Consider the following 22,689-nt stretch of genomic DNA (forward strand, 5'->3'; position numbering starts at 1 on the left):
TTGCAGGACACCACTAGTCACATTGTGCCTATTAGAACACATGCCAATTATCCCTATTCAGTTGCCTGCTGCTCAGCCAATTTCTTAACCAGGTCAAGAATTTACCTTCAATTCAATAAGCTTCAACTTTAGTTAACAATCTCTCATGAGAGACTTTATCAACTGCCTTCTGGGACTCGATACAAATAACACTGATAGACATTCCCCTGTCCATTACTTCAGTCACCTCAAAAAAATTCAATTAGGTTTGTTAGGCATGACCTAACCTACTGTTTACCAATCTATGCTGGCTCTCTCTGATCAGCTGAAAATTTTCAAGGTGTTTGATCACCCTATCCTTAATTATAGACGCTAATCATTTCCCGACAATAGACGTTTGGCGAATTGTTCTATCATTTCCTGGTCTCCCCACTCAATTTTGTTTTAGCAGCATGACATGGGCAAATTCTGAAGTCAACCATTACCCTTCTCACAGTTTATAATACTTCAAACTTTTGTGTCATCTGCCAATTTTGAAACACTGCCCTTAATATCAAGGTCTAGGTTGTTGATATATATCATGAGAAGCAGTGGTCCTAGTACCATCCACTGGGGAACCCGACTGTATACCTTCCTCCTTCTGAAAAACAACCGCTGAACACAACTCTCGGTTTCCTGTCACAGTCGACTTCATATCACTGCTGCCACCATCCCTTTTATTCCATGGGCTCAATTCTGCCGGCAAGCCGATTATGGGGCACGTTATCAAACGCCTTTTGGAAGTCCATGTGCATCACATCAACCATATTTCCCTCATCAACCCTCTCTGTTACCTCATCAAAAAACTCAAGCAAGTTAGTTAAAAACGATTTGCCCTCAACAAATCTGTGCTGGCTTTCCTTAATTGATCTACATTTGTTCATGTGACTGTTAATTTTGTTCCGGATTATCGCTTCTAAAAACTCTCTCACCACAGATCGTTACAGCACAGGAGGCCATTCGACCCATTGTGTCTGCACTAGCTGGGGTTAAACCACTGAGGTTAAACTGACTGTCCTGTAATTGCTGGGCTTATCCTTGGACCTTTTTTCGAACAAGGGTGTAACATTTGGAATTCTCCAGTCCTCTGGGACCACCCCTTGTATCCAAGGAGGATTGGAAGATTATGGCCAACACCTCTGCAATTTCCATCCTTACTTCCCTCAGCATCCTCAGATGCATACCATTCGGTCCTGGTGACTTATCAATTTTAAGTACAGGCAGCCTATTACCTCAGCTTCATCAATTTTTAGCCCATCCGGTATTTCACTTTGACTAGCAAGGAAGAAGATGCTACCAAAGACAGATGCAAAGTGCTCATTTAGTACCTCAGCCATGCCCTCTGCCTCCAGGTGTAAGCCCTCTTTTTGGTCCCTAATTGGCCCCACCCCTCTTCTTACTCTCCTTTTACTATTAACGCACCAAGGCTCCTTCAACAGCACCTTCCAAACCCATGACCTCTACCACCTAGAAGGACATGGGCAGCAGATGCATGGGAAGACCACAAGTTCCCCTCCAAGCCACACACCATCCTGACTTGGAACTATTTCGCCGTTCCTTCATTGTCGCTGGGTCAAAATCCTGGAATTGCCTTCCTAACAGCACTGTAGGTGTACCTACCTCACATGGACTGCAGAGGTTCAAGAAAGCAGCTCACCACCAGCTTCTCAAGGGAAATTAGGGATGGGCTATAAATGCTGGCCTAGCCAGCAATGTCCATATCCCAAGAACAGATTAAAAAAAATTATATGCCTATTTTATTATTCCACTCTTCTGGCTGAACCACTTTACATCTTTTAGTTTCCCCTTTACCTATAGTGCCTAAAGCACAATTTCTGACTGTAACTCTATTCTCTTCCTTCTCACTTCTTTTCAAACTATTTATACTATCTTTTCCAACTGAGCCCTCCCCTCCTAGTTTCAAGTCCTTGTGACCACCCTATTTATCCTTTCCACTCAAACCCTGGTCCCAGCCTGGCTCAGATCCTGTCTGTCCCAATACTGGTGCCAGTGTCCCCTCTTTCCCACACCACCCATTCAGCCACGTCTCCACCCCCCTAATCTGCTTATCCCTACATAAATTTGCACGTAGCTCAGGTAATGATCCAAAGATAACCAGAGATAAAGGGGGAGGAGAGGGAAAGATGTGTTTAGTGATAGTATCTCACTGGAGAACCACAATAGGGTTCCCTTGTCCTCATCTTCCGCCCACCAGCCTCTGTATTCAATGGATCATCCTCCACCATTTCAGCCACCTCCAGTGTGATGCCGCCAAACACATCTTCTCCCCTTTCCTCATTCAGAAGGGACTGTTCCCTCCGTGACCCTCTGGTCCACTCTTCAAATACACCCAACACCCCCTCCCTTTCCCACGGCACTTTTCCATGCAAGCCTTTTTATCCCCTCTCTCCTCGCCATCCAAGGCCCAAAACACTCCTTCCAGGTGAAGCAGCGATTTCCGTGCACTTCTTTCAATTTAATATATTGTATTTGAAGCTCTCAATGCGGTCTGAGAGACCAATGCAGATTGGGTGACTGTTTTGCGGAATACTTCCGTTCAATCTGCAAGTGTGACCCCAAGCTTCCGGTCACCTGCCATTTGAATTTTCCACCTTGCTCTCATGCTGACCTCTCTCCTCCGCCTCCTGCAGTGCTTCAATGAAGTTCAACGCAAGCTCAAGCAACAGCACCTCATCTCCTTATTTGGCACTTTACAGCCTTCTGGATTCAACACTGAATTCACAATTTCAGACTGTAACCTCTATCCCCATGTTGTTTCCTTTCCCTTTGCATGTTTCAGTCTTACACTTGTTTTGCTCTTGTTCTTGCTTTTGGACAGCAGCTGTTCATCGTCCTGCCATTCACACCTCCTCTGGACACATCTTTTGTTTCTTGACTTATCCCATTACCACTCCCTTTGGCCTTGCACCCGCAATCCTTTTGTAATTTAATCTCTCCTGTCTTACACCCCATCACAGACCTTCCTTTTTGTCCTTATTCCCACCCTCCCCCTTTCACTTGCCCAAAACCTATTCTTCTTTGGCCTCCTTATCTCGAGAGACAATGGATAAGCGCCTGGAGGTGGTCAGTGGTTTGTGAAGCAGCGCCTGGAGTGGCTATAAAGGCCAATTCTAGAGTGACAGGCTCTTCCACAGGTGCTGCAGAGAAATTTGTTTGTCGGGGCTGTTGCACAGTTGGCTCTCCCCTTGCGCCTCTGTCTTTTTTCCTGCCAACTACTAAGTCTCTTCGACTCGCCACACTTTAGCCCCGTCTTTATGGCTGCCCGCCAGCTCTGGTGAATGCTGGCAACTGACTCCCACGACTTGTGATCAATGTCACAGGATCTCATGTCGCGTTTGCAGACGTCTTTAAAGTGGAGACATGGACGGCCGGTGGGTCTGATACCAGTGGCGAGCTCGTTGTACAATGTGTCTTTGGGGATCCTGCCATCTTCCATGCGGCTCACATGGCCAAGCCATCTCAAGCGCCGCTGACTCAGTAGTGTGTATAAGCTGGGGATGTTGGCCGCCTCGAGGACTTCTGTGTTGGAGATACGGTCCTGCCACCTGATGCCAAGCATTCTCCGGAGGCAGCGAAGATGGAATGAATTGAGACGTCGCTCTTGGCTGACATACGTTGTCCAGGCCTCGCTGCCATAGAGCAAGGTACTGAGGACACAGGCCTGATACACTCGGACTTTTGTGTTCCAAAACCTATTACATCTCTAACTATTCCCAGTTCTGATGAAAGGTCATCAACAAGAAACATCAACTGTTCCTCTCGCCACAGATGCTGCCTGACATGAGTATGCCCAGAATTTTCTGTTTTTATTTCAGATCTCCAGCATCCACAGTATGTTGCTTTTGTATTAGCCTCAACAGTTTGATGGTCACAACATTGGCTTATTGTACATGGCAGATGAAGCATTATAGAAATTTGTAGAACACATGGCAGAAAAACAGTTCACTTTTTAATGGCTTTAACAACCTCAATTAGCAAAAGAAAACATACTTTAATTTACAGTCCCAATAAAGCAATCTCATGACAGCGTCTAACTACAATTTAAACATTAAGTTAACCTTTCCCCATCTGTTAATTTTTAAACAAAGAACATGTGGATGCATTTTCAACAGTCTTCCTGGAAGCTTAATGTCATTGCTTTCCTTGAAAATGCAGAGGGAGTTGTGTACAACATCTTCCAACCAAGATAAACTTAGTTGTCTTCAATTGAAAAGCCATATGGAAGGTACACAAGTCTTTCTCCCTGGAGAGTTGTCCAACTTAGTCCTTGTCATTATAGTTAACCCTATATATTCCACACAAAATTCTCAAATGCACAGTGTTGCAGTCAATATACAAGGGAAAGGCTGATATTTCAGTTACGATGCTTCATCAGAACTGAAGAGTCACATCTGAGATATTATGCATTCCCAGCACTTTTTATCTCAGATTTCAAACATTTGTGTTTTTTTAAATATTGCTTTGTACTTCTTACTCTGTTGTTGAAACTTGGTTATTTTAAGTACAGCATCTATAAAGTATTCCTTTTCTGTAGCTTCTCCCTTGGGAAGTGGTAACCTGAGAAGCAGTAGTTGCAGTTCTTTCTTTTGACCGTTTCTTCTAAGCTTCCTCCCTTGGTTTCATTGAAACATACTGAAAATCTTTTCCTTCCTACCTAGTGATCTGAAAAGAATAGCCATCCTGCTGTTTTGACATATTGTTGAACAGTTACAGAGTCCCCAGCGCTGACAGGGCAGTCCTCTTCTGAATGATCTCAATTAGTAGAGCATTTTCTGTACTTACATAAGAAATAGGAGCAGGAGTAGGCCATTCGACCCTTCAAGCCTGCCCCGCCATTTAATAAGATCATGGCTGTTCTGCCCCAGACCTCAACTCCATTTTCATGCCAGCTCCTCAGAGCCCTCAACTCCCCGATATTTCAAAAATCTATCGACCTCCTCTTTAAATACTTTGTGATCTAGTCTTGGCACACAAAGTGTGTGCCAAGTCGCAGTTCTTGAATAAAATTCTGACTGTCGTGTCTGTGTTTCAATCAGCACAAAACAAAAAGCATGGCCAATTTGTCTTCAGACATCAAGACAATGTTGCTGTTGAGCCAGCTGCTAGGAGACACAGGACAGCAGCTCAGGGGTAATTCCATACGATTCCAGGGCAAAAACAAGCCTACATCCTTCCACTCTGTGGTGCTGAACATTGAGGTTCCAACAGTATTAAAACCACCTGTAAACGACAATCAGTTCAATGCAAGTGGTGGGTGGATTTGAGTGGTGTATATAATACTAATAACCAAAACTCATGAGGCACTTCATACGTAAAGATCTTATTTTAATGACTGCCATTGTGTATTTAACTTACACTATTTAGGTTTTAGCAATTATTATCTATTATTTGTTTTCCTTTATTCTCAGTACCCAAAATCTTAGACTTTATTCAGATGTTAATTAGGTTGCATTTCTGGGAAACTAATTTCCTTACTTTACTCTTGTCGCTCCATTCTCCATTACTTTATTAAATTTTCTGTTATATTCAGTTTCTCATTTTTACCACTTTATTGACTTTTAAACAAAATGATTTGATATTAATCCCATTGGCAGCAGTGGTGGAGGATTTTGATGGCTGTTCTTGTTTGGAGTTTTCAGTTGGCTGCAGAATTGTCCTTTGTGCAATAGCTCAGCTAGTTTCTTATTGTACTTTGATGCTTTACTCTTTACAAATCTACTGCCTGAAAACACATCTACACTTGTTTTTCCCCTACAGACCCTGGGTTCTTGACCCAGTAGGCTAAGTAGTATCTCAATATTTAGTAGCTGGTAGAATTTACTACCCATGCAGGTCTGTTATTTAGCTTTGGGTCTGGAGACCAGCAGGAATCAGAGCTTTGATTCAGGAGACCAGAGGGAATCATTTTATCCAATAACATCTAACTTTCATAACAGAAAAAGTTTGGTCTTGTTGAGAACTTGAAGAAATAATATAAAGTAACTTCTACCAGAATCTGAAATCTCACTTTGACGAACTAAATACGGGGCTTCTCCATTATTTGCCAATTTCAGTTATGTGCCAGGGCAGGAGAGAAAGCGAGGTATGTTCCTTCCATCATGGCACATAAATCAACGTTCCACTTCTTTTCTGTTACTTGTAAAATTTAAAATAAAATATTTTAAAAATTTCACTTTTCTAAAAATGTTTAAGGATTCTCTTTCGTGGTGCAATGCTGATCTTCGATTCTCATCTATTTGTTTTTGCTCCAATTCTTTCTCCCGCTGTCCTGAAGGCACAAGCACAACTCTTGGTCGAATACGACCCAACAATAATAGTGAGCAAGCCTTCCAGCACCTCACCCATGAGGCTATGCTTTATATCGGACTACATATAAGTGTCAGTGGGTTTTCACCCATGTGGGCAATTACAACTGAGCATGTACACATATTTGCACTTAGCACCAGAGGAACCAGCAGAGCGAACCAAAAAGGGAACCCCAGCTGATTTTTCCTTTCTCTAGCTCAAGGTTACCATTTATGCTTAACCTGGTCAGCTAACTCAACACAACAGGAATCAAACCCCAGACCTTCCTAATTTGTATTGTTTGGTCCCATTTTTGTACTGAGCCACAAGGGAAACACACCTTTCAACCAGTTATGCGGTTATTTAATTTTTCCTTACATGCTGTGATTATAGCATAAGGAAAGATTTTCTCTTTAAATGTTGTGCTAATACCAATAAAAAGATTCCTAGTGATGGGGGTCTTAGCCAAACTGCTCATTTGCCAAATACTTCTCTAATAAGATAATGGCGCAGCATTTTGACACTAATGGAGTAAGCCGGTGATTTTTTTTTTAAGTGAAAAAAGTGAAGAGAAAAGCTTGATTGTAAAGTTTGCCAGCCTATTACACTGTGTTCATAATTACAAATGGGAATAGAAATATTTTGGGGGGAAGAAAATCAAAAAACAAAGGCAGCTTTTTGGCTGCCACTTACAACTATAGTCACTACAAATTTAATAGATTCAGTGTGTTTTATTTAGTCTAACTCTACTTAATATGACCTCTCCCAGCTATAAAACACTGACAGAACCACTGCGTAATCTGCTCTGCTAACACAGTTGGGTCCCACAATAATCCCAACTTTTAAACTATCCTTGAGGGAAGCGGTTTCCCTCCGACCCCCAGCATAAACACCTGGATTTCTTTTCAGGTTCACAAATAGTTCAGAAAAAGGGAGAACATCAATGTTCACCAAATTCTCCCTGTTCTTCACACTGAAAATCAGATTGTGACTTGCATGCACAAAGCATTTGTGACTCAGTTGAGCAGTGAGAGTTTGTGACAATGTCATGAAGGCAATAAGCACATATCTTGGGTGCCAGGTACAAGTTCGGGGACGTTTGAAGTTGGTGTCAGCAATAACTGTACTGTTTTCCAAGTCAAACTAATTTGTCCTGAATTTGCTGTAGCAAGGTATCTCAGGACATCCAACGAGCTTTACAACAAATGAAGCACTTCTGAAGTGTCGTCGCTGTTGTAAGGAAGGAAAGCAGCAGTAATGCGGATACCTGCCAGAGCTTATGAAATGCCCAGTGGCCCATAAAAATGGTACCCATGAAGTGTCTGTGCCTTTTTATTAACCTGTTTGTTTTCTTGAGCTTGTGCAATGTTCCAATAAAAAGTGATTTTCCCAATATTCTCTGTATTTACTTAGATTTTTGGAGTCAATTGTGTTTTGCTTGATCTTCAACCAGTTTTAAAGCTAAAATGAAAATCTGCAAAACTCACAATAAAATCCAGGTTTTATAATGGGCAACAAAACCATTAATGATCATTACTCCCAGTTTTAATATCACTGAGCGTATGCTTCGACGATACAAAATGTCATTTTTCTTTTTTAAAAAAAGGACAATTGTGTCCATGCATTACATGACCACATCTCTTTGGTGCACAGATCTGAATTACGCTGATTCATGAAGAGAAATCTTTTCCCATGTTAAGTTTCATACAGCGGGAAAAGAAACCTTGTTGAGTAGCGGGAAAACTGCAGCATTGCGAAATCAGAGGCTGAAGAATACAATGTAAAATAAAATGCCACTGCCAATCCCAAACCTTCTTCTCCAGGTTTGTGCAACTGTGCCCTAATTTAAAAAACTCAGCTTCTCAATCTAGCAGTAAGTGTTTGGGTACAGTTGAGCCTGGACTCTGGTTCAAATTCACAGCATAAAGTGGGTGACGATTGGCACACATACATATGTACAATTCAAGCTCTGCTTCCTGCAGTTAGGATGCATTAATCTTCTAGCAAGGTTATACTGGGAATTACCACTACTTCAACAGACACACACACATACATACGTCGCAACGTTACGTATAATATGTGCATAAACCCAATGAGTGATGCCCTCAGTTTCAGAGGAAGATGCATTCCAGTGTGCAGAGCCTAAACTTAAAGCCTGGCTCAGGTATAAAATTAAAACCCGACCCAGGCCCGAGTCCTTTAATTTTTTTAAATGTCCGACCCGAAAATAACATTACTTAAACAGATACAAATCGTAGATTCAAACAAAAATATGAAACAAAATAGTACAGTCCAGCCTGACCTGACCAGAGCCGAATGCTAGACGCAGAATACAAACCCGACCTGAACCCGACATACGTAGTCGGGTTCAGGTCGGATAGCAAGGCTTTACCTAAACTTTCCTACCTTCATATCGTCTATCAACCCTTATATTTGCAAAAGCAGTTAGCTATAAATTGCAACATGAGGGTCATGACATTGTTATGTTATGACGAGGACTGGATTCTGGGACACGGCATCATAATCCACAAAAACGACACCTTGAATGGGCCTTGTTCCTGCCAGCAGCTCAGAGCATTTGTTATGTAGCTTGCAATGAAAGTTAAAACCCAGTAAACAGCAGCTCTGAGTTAACACAAGAAGATTCAACAGATACCTAAAATTCTGTTCCATCAATTAATTTTGCTTTACCTATAATTTAATAGAAATATGAAATGTTGTACTGAACTGTAGGCTTCATTCTGTCATGAGCTCATCATGACCTATTACCCAGTGCATCAGAGCTACTTTTAGCTCATGTTCCTGAATACCTCCACGTTACTCACTAACCCAGATCCCAAAATCAGACAAACACAAGTTCCCTGCCCACCATGCAGCTCCTGCTAACTGTGGAAGAAAGCAGGAATCTGTTTATCCAGGCCTCCTTGACACTTCGACACCTGCCAAACACTCAGAAGGCATATGAATGCAGCTTGTCATTGTCTCACTCGGTGTCTATTTTGGCTCAGATCAATGGATGGTGGGATTTGGCAGAGTTCACTCCCAGCATGACAATCAAGTAACTTCCCTTAAGGGCAGAACACAATAAATAATGGAGTATCTTCTGGCCGTGTCTGTCCTTTCAGGTAGATGTAAAAGATCTCATGGCACTATTGCTATGGCCAATTCTTCTTTCTTTTTTCTTTCTTTTGGGCCTCCTTATCTCTAGAGACAATGGATACGCGCCTGGAGGTGGTCAGTGGTTTGTGAAGCAGCGCCTGGAGTGGCTATAAAGGCCAATTCTGGAGTGACAGGCTCTTCCACAGGTGCTGCAGAGAAATTTGTTTGTCGGGGCTGTTACACAGTTGGCTCTCCCCTTGCGCCTCTGTCTTTTTTCCTGCCAACTACTAAGTCTCTTCGACTCGCCACAATTTAGCCCTGTCTTTATGGCTGCCCACCAGCTCTGGCGAACGCTGGCAACTGACTCCCACGACTTGTGATCAACGTCACACGATTTCATGTCGCGTTTGCAGACGTCTTTAAAGCGGAGACATGGACGGCCGGTGGGTCTGATACCAGTGGCGAGCTCGCTGTACAATGTGTCTTTGGGGATCCTGCCATCTTCCATGCGGCTCACATGGCCAAGCCATCTCAAGCGCCACTGACTCAGTAGTGTGTATAAGCTGGGGGTGTTGGCCGCTTCAAGGAGATATAGTCCTGCCACCTGATGCCAAGTATTCTCCGAAGGCAGCGAAGATGGAATGAATTGAGACGTCGCTCTTGGCTGGCATACGTTGTCCAGGCCTCGCTGCCGTAGAGCAAGGTACTGAGGACACAGGCTTGATACACTCGGACTTTTGTGTTCCGTGTCAGTGCGCCATTTTCCCACACTCTCTTGGCCAGTCTGGACATAGCAGTGGAAGCCTTTCCCATGCGCTTGTTGATTTCTGCATCGAGAGACAGGTTACTGGTGATAGTTGAGCCTAGGTAGGTGAACTCTTGAACCACTTCCAGAGCGTGGTCGCCAATATTGATGGATGGAGCATTTCTGACGCCCTGCCCCATGATGTTCGTTTTCTTGAGGCTGATGGCCAATAGTTATCCCTTAAACACCACTGAAAACAAATCACATTGCTGTTTGTGGAACTTTGCTGTGCGCAAATTGGACACTGCCTTTCCTACATGAGAGCAGTGACTAGACTTTAAAAGAACTTAATTGGCTGTAAAGCAATTTGGAACATCCTGGGGTCGTGAAAGACAAGTCTGTCATTTCTTCAAAAGGAAGAATATATTTTACTTGCCCCTCCCCATCTCTCTAACTTCCTCCAGCCTTACAACCCTCTGGGACCTCTGCAGTCCTCCAATTCTGGTCTCCTACACATACCCGATTTCTGTGAAGTACCTTGAGACGTTTTACTGTGTTAAAGGCACTAAATAAATGCAAGCTGTTCTCATTGTTATCCAAACAAAAATTTAGTGATTACCACATGAATCATTTATGACATAGTATATGCTTATATGAGACTCATAGAATGGTTAAAACGTGGAATGAGGCCATTCGGCCTATTGTGTCTGTGCCAGCTCTCAAGAGCAACTCAGCTCGTCCCACTTGCCCACCCTTTCCCTGTAGCGCTGAAATTTTTTTCTCTTCAGATAATTATCCAATTCCCTTTTGAGATCCAGGATTGACTCTTACTCCACCACACTTTCAGGCAGTGCATTCCAGATCCTAACTACTCGCTGGTTGTCATACTTTTTCCTCATGTCACCTTTGGTTCTTTTGCCAATCACCATAAATCAGCGTCCTTGAGTTCCTTTCTGCCAATGGGAACAGTTTCTCTCTATCTACTCTGTCCAGACCCCTCATGATTTTTTGATAAGGTACATTGTTATGAACTGGACTCTCACATTGAAAGTTGGATCTCTCGCAATGTCAGCAACAACTTGCATTTACATAGCACCTGGTCTTTTCACAGGTGCATGATTGGACAAAAATTGACACCAAGTCAGACTGGAGGAAGGTATACAATGGTGTTCCCCAGGGAGCAGTACTAGGATGAATTTTTTTCTTTGCTATATATTAATGATTTCAATTTGGGAGTAAATGGCACTATTTCAAAATTTGCTGATGACACAAAACTTGGAAATATAGTGAACTGAGAGGAGGATAGTGATAGACTTCAAGAAGACATAGGCAGGCTGGTGGAACGGGCAGACACGTGGCAGATGAAATTTAATGCAGAAGCAAGTGTGAAGTGATGCATTTTGGCAGGAAGAACAAGGAGAGGCAACATAAAATAAAGGATACAATTCTAAAGGTGGTGCAGCAACAGAGAGATCTGGGGGTATATGTGCACAAATCATTGAAGACAGCTGGGCAGGTTGAGAAAGGGGTTAAAATAAGCTTACAGGATCTTGGATTTTATAAACAGAGGTAGAGAGTACAAAAACAAGGAAGTAATGCTGAGCTTTTACAAAAACACAGGTTTGGCCCCAACTATACTATTGGGTCCAATTCTGGACACCACACTTTAGGAAGCATGTGAAGACGTCAGCGAGGGTGCTGAAAAGATTACGAGAATGGTTCCAGAGATGAGACCCTTCAGTTAAGTGGAGAGATTGGAGAAGCTCCTTGGAGAAGAGAAGCTTGAGAGGAGATTTGATAGATATGTTCAAAACCATGAGGTGTCTAGGCAGAGTAGACAGAGAGACACTGTTCCTGTTGACAGAAGGGTCGAGAACCAGAGGACACAGATTTGAAGTGATTAGCAAAAGAGCCAAAGGTGATATGAGGAAAAGCCTTTTTACTCAGCAAGTGGTTAGGATCTGGACTGCACTGCCTGACTGTGTGATATAGGCAGATTCAATCGTTGCTTTCCAAAGGGAACTGGGTAAGCACCTGAAAAGAAACATTTGCAGGGCTACAGGAAAAGGGCAGGGGAGTGGGACTAATGAAATTGCTTTTAGAGAGCCGGCATGGGCTCAGCGGGCTGAATGGCCTCATTCTGCGCTGTAACCATTCTGTGATTCTAAGACAAAAAAGGAGCTATTAGGACAGGTGACTAAAAGCTTGGTCAGAAAGTTAGGTTTTAATTAGTGAAGGAGGAGAAAGAGATGGTAAGGTTTAGTTTGGAGAGGGAATTCTAGAGCTTAGGACCTAGATGGCTAAATGTACAATGATGGGAGAAAGGGAGTGGGGGGATGCACAAGAGGCCAAAGTTAGAGGAACACAGAATTAGAGTCAGATTGTAGGGATGAAGGAGGTTAGTGAGATAAGGAGGGAGAAGGCCATAGAGGGATTTGAACATGAGGATAAGAATTTTAAAATTTGAGAATTGCTAAAAATAGAGACATGTTGTCGAAGCTTTTCGTCTTGCACTCATCAGGACAAGACAGAAGAAGAACCGATGTAAGGGAAAACAACAACTTACACTACATGCGGAGAGAGTGCTGATTTGTTGGCAAATGAACTCTGATTGGTAGAGGCATTAGCTAACAGAAAACAGAGAGTAGGCATGAATGGGTCATTTTCTGGTTGGCAAGATGTAACATGTGGTGTGCCACAGGGATCTGTGCTGGGGCCTCAACGTTTTACAATTTATATAAATGACTTAGATGAATAGACTGAAGATATGGTTGTTAAATTTGCTGATGACACAAAGATAGGTAGGAAAGTAACTTATGAAGAGGACATAAGAGGACTACAAAAGGGATATAGATAGCGAGTGGGCAAAGACCTGGCAAATAGAGTATAATGTGGGAAAGTTGGAAATTGTCCACTTTGGCAGGAAGAATAAAAAAGCATAATATCTAAATGGTGAGAGATTGCAGGGCTCTGAGATGCAGATGATCTGGGTGTCCGAGTGCATGAATCGCAAAAGGTTAGTATGCAGGTACAGCATGTAATTAGGAAAGCAAATAGAATGTTTTTCGCAAGGGGAATTGAATACAAAAGTAGGGAAGTTATGCTTCAGCTATACAGGGCATTGGTGAGACCATATCTGGAGTACTGTGTACAGTACTGGTCTCCTTATTTAAGGAAGGATGTAAATGCATTGGAGGCGGTACAGAGAAGGTTTCCTAGACTAATACCTGGAATGGGCGGGCTGTCTTACGAGGGAAGATTGGAGAGGCTAAGCATGTATCCACTGGAATTTCAAAGAGTAAGAGGCAACTTGATTGAAACATACAAGATCCTGCAGGGTCTTGACAGGGTGGATATGGAAAGGATGTTTCCCCTTGTGGGAGAATCTAGAACTAGGGGTCAGTGTTTAAAAATAAGGGGTCGCCCATTGAAGACAGAGATGAGGAGAATTTTTTTTCCTCTCAAAGGGTCATGAGTCTTTGGAATTCTGTTCCTCAAAAGGCAGTGGAAGCAGAGTCTTTGAATATTTTTAAGGCAGAGGTAGACAGATTCTTGATAAGCAACGGGGTGGAAGGTTATCAGGGGTAGGAGGAAATGTGAAGTAATCAGTTCAAGCATGAACTTATTGAATGGCGGAGCAGGCTCGAAGGGCCGAGTGGCCTATTCCTGCTCCTAATTCGTATGTTCGTATGACGTGGGGAATGCACCAGTTTACGGTGACTGACAGTTAACTGCTAAGCTTTGTTTGAAATTTAAACCAGGCAGCTTAACTCTGATTAGTCAAGGCATTGTCCCGAGGAATGAACCAGCGAATGGCGTGAACCAGCTGAAACAGGTGCAATGTGTGTACATGTTCTTTCTGTCTGCAAAGAACAGGGCCCTGTGTATTAATATATGTAGCTTCCAATATGCGCAAAAGCGCCACACTGTGAGCTCCACTGACAATCTTAAATTGGCTATCAGCGTAATTCCGAGCACGCTGCAGATTATTTAGCAAATGTTGTCCAATCGCAGAATCACATCTAATGTTGGACACTGTTTTGAGTTTTGCAAACACAGGCTGGTTGGGTACGGCCTGTACCTTGCCCGTTGCAAACAGCGGAAGGGGCATGTTGTTTGATACAATCCGTCAGTCTTTGGGACGTACGGCCTATATACATAGCATCACAGTGGCATTGAAACTCATATATCACATTACCCATTTGAGAGATAGGAAGGACATCTTTTTGGCTTGGCGGCAGCACCTATTATTGGCAAACTCTACACGTGTTGCTACTGCATAGTAGCAGCATGAAACAGCTAGCTTTACCTGTTGCTCAAGTTTTTGGTATACATTACCCTTCCAGGGTAATTTGAGGTAGACTGGGCACTTTTCAAGGCCGAAAATGACGACCTTAGGTCCATTCATAGGTTTGCACGATATACAGCGAGAAATGATCTGATCAGGGTAGTTATTGTCACGCAGGATGTCTTTGATTCTCCCTATTTCAGCATCAAGCTTGCATGGTGAGCAAATGGCTTAGGCCCTATTTACGAGGTTGCCGATAAGGCTGATCTTATAGCATGTGGAATTGTAAGCATTTCAATGCATGTATTGACCAGTGAAGGTAGGTTTGCGGTAGACGTGGTAGAGAACCCCTTAACAGATTTTTCAACTAGTACATCAAGAAAAGGGAGCTCATTTGACTGCTCCATTTCAAAAGGTGAATTTGAGCGCAGGAGGGAGCCCACTAAGATGTGTAAGGAAATGATTACATGCAGCTGCGGATTCAAATATAGCAAACATATCATCTACATATCGGAAATATGCAAGAGGTAGGATGTGAGGTGTCATTCCATCAAAGACACGTTTCTCATGGAACCCAACAAAGAGGTTTGCGAGAGCTGGGCCTAGACAGGATCCCATGGCAACAACATCTATTTGGGCACACATGACATCGTTAAAACTGAACTCAACTGCATGAGTTGCCGAGTTCATAAGTTCAATGAATACTGATTCACGCAATGGTGGTGGGTCTGGATCACCATGATATAGTGCTGTAGTGTAAATATCTGTGGCTTTCTTAAGTGTTACATTGGTGAATAGGCTAGCAATGTCAAATGAGCACATGGACACGGCATTGCTATCAATATGCAAGTCCTGTATGGTCTTCGCAGATGTGAAGGAATCCTTCACCGTGTATGTGGAGAACTTGCTGAAAACTGGTTGTAACAATTTGCCCAACCATTTGGCCAATTAGTGTTGTGCAGAACCGGTCATAGATAAGATAGGGTGTAAAGGGGTATCACTTTTGTGTGTCTCGGGCAGCCGATACATACACAGCGGGCCGTGAGGACAAATCCTGTCATATATATCACCCAGCAGCTCATTGCTCTTACGCAAGTCCAACAAGCATTTTTTAAATTTGAGTTGTTGCTGAACCAGGACCCAAATTGCTGTTGGATCATACTTTATGGGCTACAAAACACATCAGCAAAGCAGTTTGGTGGGTAATTTTGAATCCTCAATTATGAAATTACATGGTTAATTTTTACTGCCATTATTCAACCTTTGGGGATGAGCCACATTTTGGAACTGTGCTCAATATTTCAAAATCTGAATAAGAACACTGTTGTTGTAGAATCATAGAATGATACAACACTGGAGACCATTCAGTCCATCATGCCTGGACTGGCTCTGTGATCGATCTTCATTCAGACAGACTGAGATAGTGTTTTCGGAAGCCATGTATTTTATGCAACATGAAATGCATTTGTAGTCATCTAGAAAGTATTCAATATCACTTTCATAAATTCTTAGCCAATGCCACAAAATGTCATGCCTTTACTCAAGTATTAAAGGAGAATATTGAAATTCTAGATGGCAGCTATATTTGGCTCCCAGGGTTCATTTTTTTCAAAAAAATATATTTTATGAAATGTTAAAGTACATTACATAACAGTTCAAATTTGACAAAGTGCAATACAGATAATCTCTTTCATTACAGTATGTGGCACTCTAAGTGTAGTGAGGCACCTCAATTATAGGTTATATTTGCAATTGAGGTGCTCCCAGGGTTTATTAGTTGACAACTAGTAATGGGGTGGGGGGGGTTGGGGAAAAAAAGGGGCAGAGCTGCTGATTCTTTCAATGTGAGAATTTCTATTTGAACATCTTCAGAGTCTAACATGAGCAGGGACTAAATTTAGCTATCAGCGGAACTTGGAGGGGCAGTGGGGGAGGGACAAATCACTTGATATTTAGAACCCCCCTTAATTTTAAAGCATTGAGACAATATCAGTTTGTACTCATTTGCATGTCCAAATGGCATTTTATCACAACACCACGCACATTTCAATTACAGTATTGCATCCACATTCTTTCCTTCACAATTTAATTATTTTCTTCCCGTTTAGGGTCCTTGTATCATGCAAGATTCTCCATCAGGTAGGTAACTTTTTCCTAGGGCTCTATTAATACCTAGTTCTAGTTCTGAAGAAGGGTCACTGACCTGAAACGTTAACTCTGCTTCTCTCTCCACAGATGCTGCCAGACCTGCTGAGTATTTCCAGCATTTCTTGTTTTTATTTCAGATTTCCAGCATCCGCAGTATTTTGCTTTTACTCCATTAATACCTGTTGCTCAGAGATAAACAAAATAATACAGCTTCAATTCTTTTCCCTCCCCTTTACTCCCTCTTTTGGCAGAAACATCTTTCATTAGCAGGCTGCATCTTCCAAACAGCCCAAAGGAAATAGTTTACTATTGAGGTTAACATACCAGGTGTTAGGAAGGGGAAAACTGGCCAGTTCCTATGCTGATCATTATCCCAAACCTCCTGCACGCCATCAGGTTAGGATCTGGCTTAGCCATGAAGCCCTGCAACTGCACAGTCTACTGACACTGTAAACAATCACGTGTGAAAAATAAACACCTGGTTAGAGCACTAGAGGGTAGCCAGCCCCTATGGAACCCCACCACAGCATGGAGTCAATGCCTGCAGTTGAAAAGGAGAGGGAAGGAAGAGAATGTGGAGCTTAGTTTATTTTATACTCCAAATTTTCGGTGTTCCATTTACTTACGTGAAGAATTTCACACATACAAGATTTGAAGAGGTTCTGACAAAGGGTCTATACCCAAATTATTAACACTTCTTTCTTCTCGTCACATATTAATGGAGATGCTGTGTATTTTCCCCTTTGTATTTCCATGTTCAGTATTTTGTCTTTCTATCATTAAAATTAGCTTCTGTTTTTTCAGATTTAATTGTGGTAAAATGAGAAGGTTCACTATTACTGGGAGAGTTAGTTACCTTTTGCCAAGTTGATAACTGAATACAGCGGGTGGAACCATAGCTTGAGTTCTCAGGTTTTCCCGGCTGCTAATGAAAATTCTTTGGAAACCTTAACTACTGCGTCCACATCTGGCGAGACAGAAACAACAAAAATTGCTGCTTTGAAAATAAATTTTTACTGTCTACTGTATAGTTTAGAAGCTTCCAAATAGTCCACAAAAAAAAAGAACACTCAGAGGACAACACAGATGCACTTCTCAGCAATACGCCCCCAGTCAACCTGGGGCCTCACTACCCTTACTGAGTTCAGGCTTTGTCTAATGAGTAATTGCACCTTGAGACAACTGAAGTAAAAAAAAACTGTAGAATACATTGCAAAATAAAGCAATGAGCAATCATGTGACAGTCTAATTTCAGTTGCCAGATCTATTGTTTAGGAGGGTGGAGAAGCCTGGGTTATACTGCCTTGAAGTGTTGTAATTTGGCAGTACACAGTAATTGAAGGTAATGAATTTCTGACGTATATTTTTCTTGCTTTGTGCTTCTATGGCAATACTCTTTAAATCTGTTGAAAGTTTATCCACTCCAAAAATCCCTCTCAAGTAAGTTTCAGTTAAAATTTTGCTAAATCTCATTCCATTTCGAGAACTTGTAAACACTGGTTAAGAAGTCAAGTAATTACTACTTTCTATGTTTTAAGCATAAACTTGGGAATTAGGAAACAGTGAATTAAATTCACAAATCTACTAAACTAAACGCTCTGTGTTGCTACCTTGATAATAACACAAGTTACCACCTGCTTACTCAGGAGGTGGTTCAAAGAGCTGAAAGTAAAACAACAGTCTCGCTCCTACACAGGAAGAGGGTTAACATTTATCCTCCACAAAAATGTCCTGCCTACACATTCACCTGGGACTTTCTTGGCCGGAACTTGCAAGCCAGGAGGCTATAGGAGCCTGGGAACATTCAACACCAAGACAATAATAACAAGAGAGAGTGAAAGCAAAGGGAATAGCACAGGAAATATGAATGTAACTCCTTCACTCCAAGAACATAAATGGTTTTTCTGCTGCTAAACTTTCAAAACAGTTGGGTATGGTTATCAACTGCAAAATATATGTGCAGAGTCCAAGAGTCATGGAATTAAAAGCATTCTGGTTTAAATAAAAATATTAACAGCAGTCAGAGTTTGGAGTAATTCAAGCACAGTTCTCCCTTTCACTTAACAACATTTGTAAAGTTGTACCCTGCCTGCTGTTTCAAGCAGATATACCTCTAGTTTTAGTCACAAGAAAACTCACTTGAAAAAGAAAGGAGTCTTCAAAATGAGGACAGATCCCAAATGGTAACTGAACATTTTGCATTTCTGGACATTTCTGCAGTGCACATATTCTTGTCACGCTTAAAGCACTGTGACTTGCAACACCATGAAAATATATTTGGGGGCAAGTAGAGTAATTTAGCACAACTGCCAAAACTGCAATCACTATTTGCTTTAGTGCCTCTCAGTTATAAGCACTTACAGCATTACTTTGTAGGTATCTATTATTCTGCCAACAAGATGCATAGAACTGCATTTTAAGTACAGCTTTGCAGTATGTGCTTAACCTGCTATTTTGAGTCCATGAAATCCATGACACACAAATCTATTTCAAGAAGCTTTTGCTGAGCCTTTGATTCTACTTGTCTTTTGGAAGTGAATTCTGCTGCAGAGATAATTTCAGATTGATCTGTACCGTTTCTTCTCAGAAATATGAGTAGCTACACATCTGAAATCAGGTGCATAAAAAGCCATGCAATACATACCTTTTTCGCTTTGTCCTGCCAAATTTTCTCCCCTCAGCTCCTGAAAGGCCTGTAGCACCAAACCCAAGGAGCCATTCTTCGTGTGTAAGCCTAAATGCAGCATATAGACAGGTTGTCCTGTCATGGGGGCACCAGAGCACAGCACAAATGCGCTCTCATCCACCACATAACTTTTCCACATAAGTAATTTCTATATGAGTAACTGGAGCAGGAGCCCTGTCTGAGTTTCCCAATTCCTAGCACAGTGATAGAGGCTAATTGTAGCACCATTACTGCTGGCTTAGTGGAGATCAACTAACAGCGTAAACCAAGCATCAAACAGGAGACCTCCCCAGGCTGTTCTGTCCAGCAGCACACTGGTCAATGTCTATCACTTGAGGCATTGTGGAGTTTCAGCACAAATCCATGTAACATATTAGAAATCTTGTGTCTGAGATTGCTACCTGTCAACTTGCATAAATTCCCATCTACATTTCTAATGGAAACGCAACTACTCCCCACCCCCAGTCCCAGTAAAGGCACTGCAGCACCACATTGTGGCAATTTTGCACAGGCAGTTTCCAAACCTTATTACATGGTCAGTCTTGACTCACTCTCACTCAGTCAGAAGGCTGCGGGTTCAAGTCCCACTCCAGAGCCTTAATCTAGGCCATCTTTCAGATGAGGCGGTAAACAGATCCAATTTGCCCTCCCTGGTGTGAATTAAATAACCAGAGCACTATTCGAAGAAGAGCAGGGGAGTTCTCTGTGTGCTCGGCTACATTTAACCCTCAACCAATGCCTAAAACAGATGATATAGCCACATTTTTGTTTGCAGGATCTTGCTGTACACAAATTGGCTTCCATGCTTCCTATATTGCAACAGTGACTACACTTCAAAAGTATTTCATTCTCAATGAAGAGTTCCTGAAAGGCACGATATAATGCAAGTTCTTTCTTTTAACTGATGCAGTTTTGAAAATATGAACATTTTTGATCCTCAGTACACAGGACTTTACCAAAATATTATTCCTATATCATGATGATTGGAAAGCCAAAACTGAAAATGTGTAACACAGATGTATTTATTACAGAAAACATATTAAACCTGTTGTGTAATGGAAAATATTTTTGCTGCAAACACACAAAAATCACATCAATACAGTCTTTCCTCAAAATATCAATCTTGGTAATGTGGACCTGGGCTTCATTACAAATAGCAATCTTATTCAATAGCAATTCTTGTTAAGTATTTTTGTACTAAATATTAAGTAATTTTTTCTTTTAGATTAATCAAATGTACTGCAAAATGATGGGAGGCGGGAGTGGACAACAGATACCAACCCCTACTGAACTGCACTTTCTTGACCTCAAGTTGGTAATAGCAAGTTAAGATCAGAGAAAGATTACATCTTGAATATGTCCCTACAATAACTGAAAAAGGTAGACATTCATTTTGATGACAAACATGCAAATTTTCACATACAATTATTTTGTTCACACTAGCATTTTATGGAACAATTAACTTTCTAACAATACTGTCAACTTTTCTTGCAAAAAAAATCACACCAGCATAATTATCAATAAAAAATGTCCATCATAATGTACAGTTTTTCTGCAGTATATAAATATTCCAGTATTATTCAAAAAATTAACAATTTTTGAAAATAACTGCAAGTCCCTGATATTGAAAAAACATAAAAATGATTGTTAGTAGTTCCTTTGCTTATTCAAGGACACTGTGCATTTAATAACAGTACATCCTTAGTTATGGTGTCGACATTATACAAGGTCACGAGGTTCGCAGTGGATATTATAAGCTATAAACCTCAAAGGAAATTTGGACTAAAAGGAGATATGTAGTTTGAGAAAATACAATTACTATATGAGGGAAAGGGGAGGAGGGAGGAATGGGGAAAAATAATTTGTGCAGACCAAGTCTAATTTTGCTGGTTTTAATGCTCCAAGTAACAGTTTTACATGCACAATATTAGCCATTTCACATAACTGAGGAAGTCAAACAATTTTACATAACAATCTTACAGAACGGATGGACATACAAAAGCTTCCAGAGTCCAACTAACCAGCTGTATGCTATTATCCAGTTAAAGGTTCACAGGAAGAGACAAATCATTTTGTACTGACAGGAACACCTTTAAAACCTTCACTTTTTTCCCTCAAATTCTCCAAGGTGATAAAGTATTATTCTGGAAGTAAATTTTGCACATGTACTAAGGTCAAACCAATATCTTGCAAGAGTTTGAGGAGGGGGAACATTTTGAAAGCAAGTTGCCAACACCAATGTGCTCAGAACAGGAAACAGCACTAAAAGCTCTTTACTGGCCATGAAAAGACATGTCAGGGTCTCTTGAGAGATGTACTGTAAGAAGCTTGGCATACCTAATACTGGATGATGTGAACCTTCAAAAGGGTATTTTGAACAGACTGGGAGTCAGCTTCTAATGATAAACTTGTGGATTATGCAATCTCTTTCTGGTTGCAGACTTTCAGTCACAAACATCCATCTTTAGGAGACTGTAAAGTCCTTACAGATGTTCAGCACAAGAAAAATCAGGTCAGCTAAAATGAGTTTATTTCCAGCTCTGATAGAAAAATGGCTTATTCTGCAACAGACTTCTTTTCACTACTTATTGGGAAGCCACAGTGGACAATCCAACTTGCTTAATAAAAAAAATGTGTGCTGAGTTGTATCGATTTTTAGCCAAGCCACTGTCTAAGTTACCCTATCACAAAAAAGAAAGGGAGCAAAAATGGAATGCCTCATTATTCTCAATGCACGATGGGAAATTCCACACCATTTCACAAGTCAAAATTCAAGGTCAATTTCAAGTCTGAGGTTCATTCACCATAGAAATATCAATATTTTTTCAAAAAGTTTGTCATGTTGATTAAAGAGCATTTTTATCTCTGGCTTGTCTCAGGCAGATTTGTATGCCACATAGAAATAAATAATATGCATTCATATAACTACAGCACTGCAATGAAAACCAAATGATAGAGTAAAATATTTGTAAATAACTGATCTCTCAATCATTTGCTCTGTATTTAATTGGAGAGTTGAAGAAAGTTATTTCAGACATTTTAGTAATCAAATACCTAGACTTAATACTCCAAATGTATCAAGCCTATTGATTTCTGATTTTCATGAAAAAATGGTTGGAATTACAGAATTCAATCCCCAAAACATGAGTAAAGATTCTAAAATTTCACATCATGAAAATTAAATTTGATTTATTCAGTCACTGTAAGACAGCAGCTGTGAACATCGCTGATGAAAATAGCCCTGTCAAAGGCAATGTACACAGAACCATTCGCAATGTTACTGAGTTCTGGTGACAGTTCATCTAAATTGTTACCAGAAAACTCCAACAAAAATAATTCCTCTCAGATCAGTCAGAAGTGTTGTGAACTTGAGCCATCAAAGCAAGGCAACAACAATCT

The 22,689-nt window shown here is 41.2% G+C and overlaps 1 protein-coding gene across 16 annotated transcripts in view; it reads right to left on the bottom strand.

Annotated features, from left to right (window-relative positions):
- The window catches only part of znf438 (zinc finger protein 438), a 380,009-nt gene that overhangs the window by 237,339 nt on the left and 119,981 nt on the right, over positions 1-22,689 (bottom strand). The window contains exon 2 of one of the 16 annotated variants that reach the window (XM_068014478.1): positions 17,461-17,571. The exons of the other annotated variants lie outside the window; for them this stretch is intronic. The gene's annotated coding sequence lies outside the window, so the exon portion shown is untranslated. The remainder of the gene's footprint in view (positions 1-17,460; positions 17,572-22,689) is intronic. 16 annotated transcript variants of the gene reach the window in all.

Source organism: Heterodontus francisci, chromosome 2 (assembly GCF_036365525.1).
Source record: "Heterodontus francisci isolate sHetFra1 chromosome 2, sHetFra1.hap1, whole genome shotgun sequence".
NCBI classification, from domain to species: Eukaryota; Metazoa; Chordata; class Chondrichthyes; order Heterodontiformes; family Heterodontidae; genus Heterodontus; species Heterodontus francisci.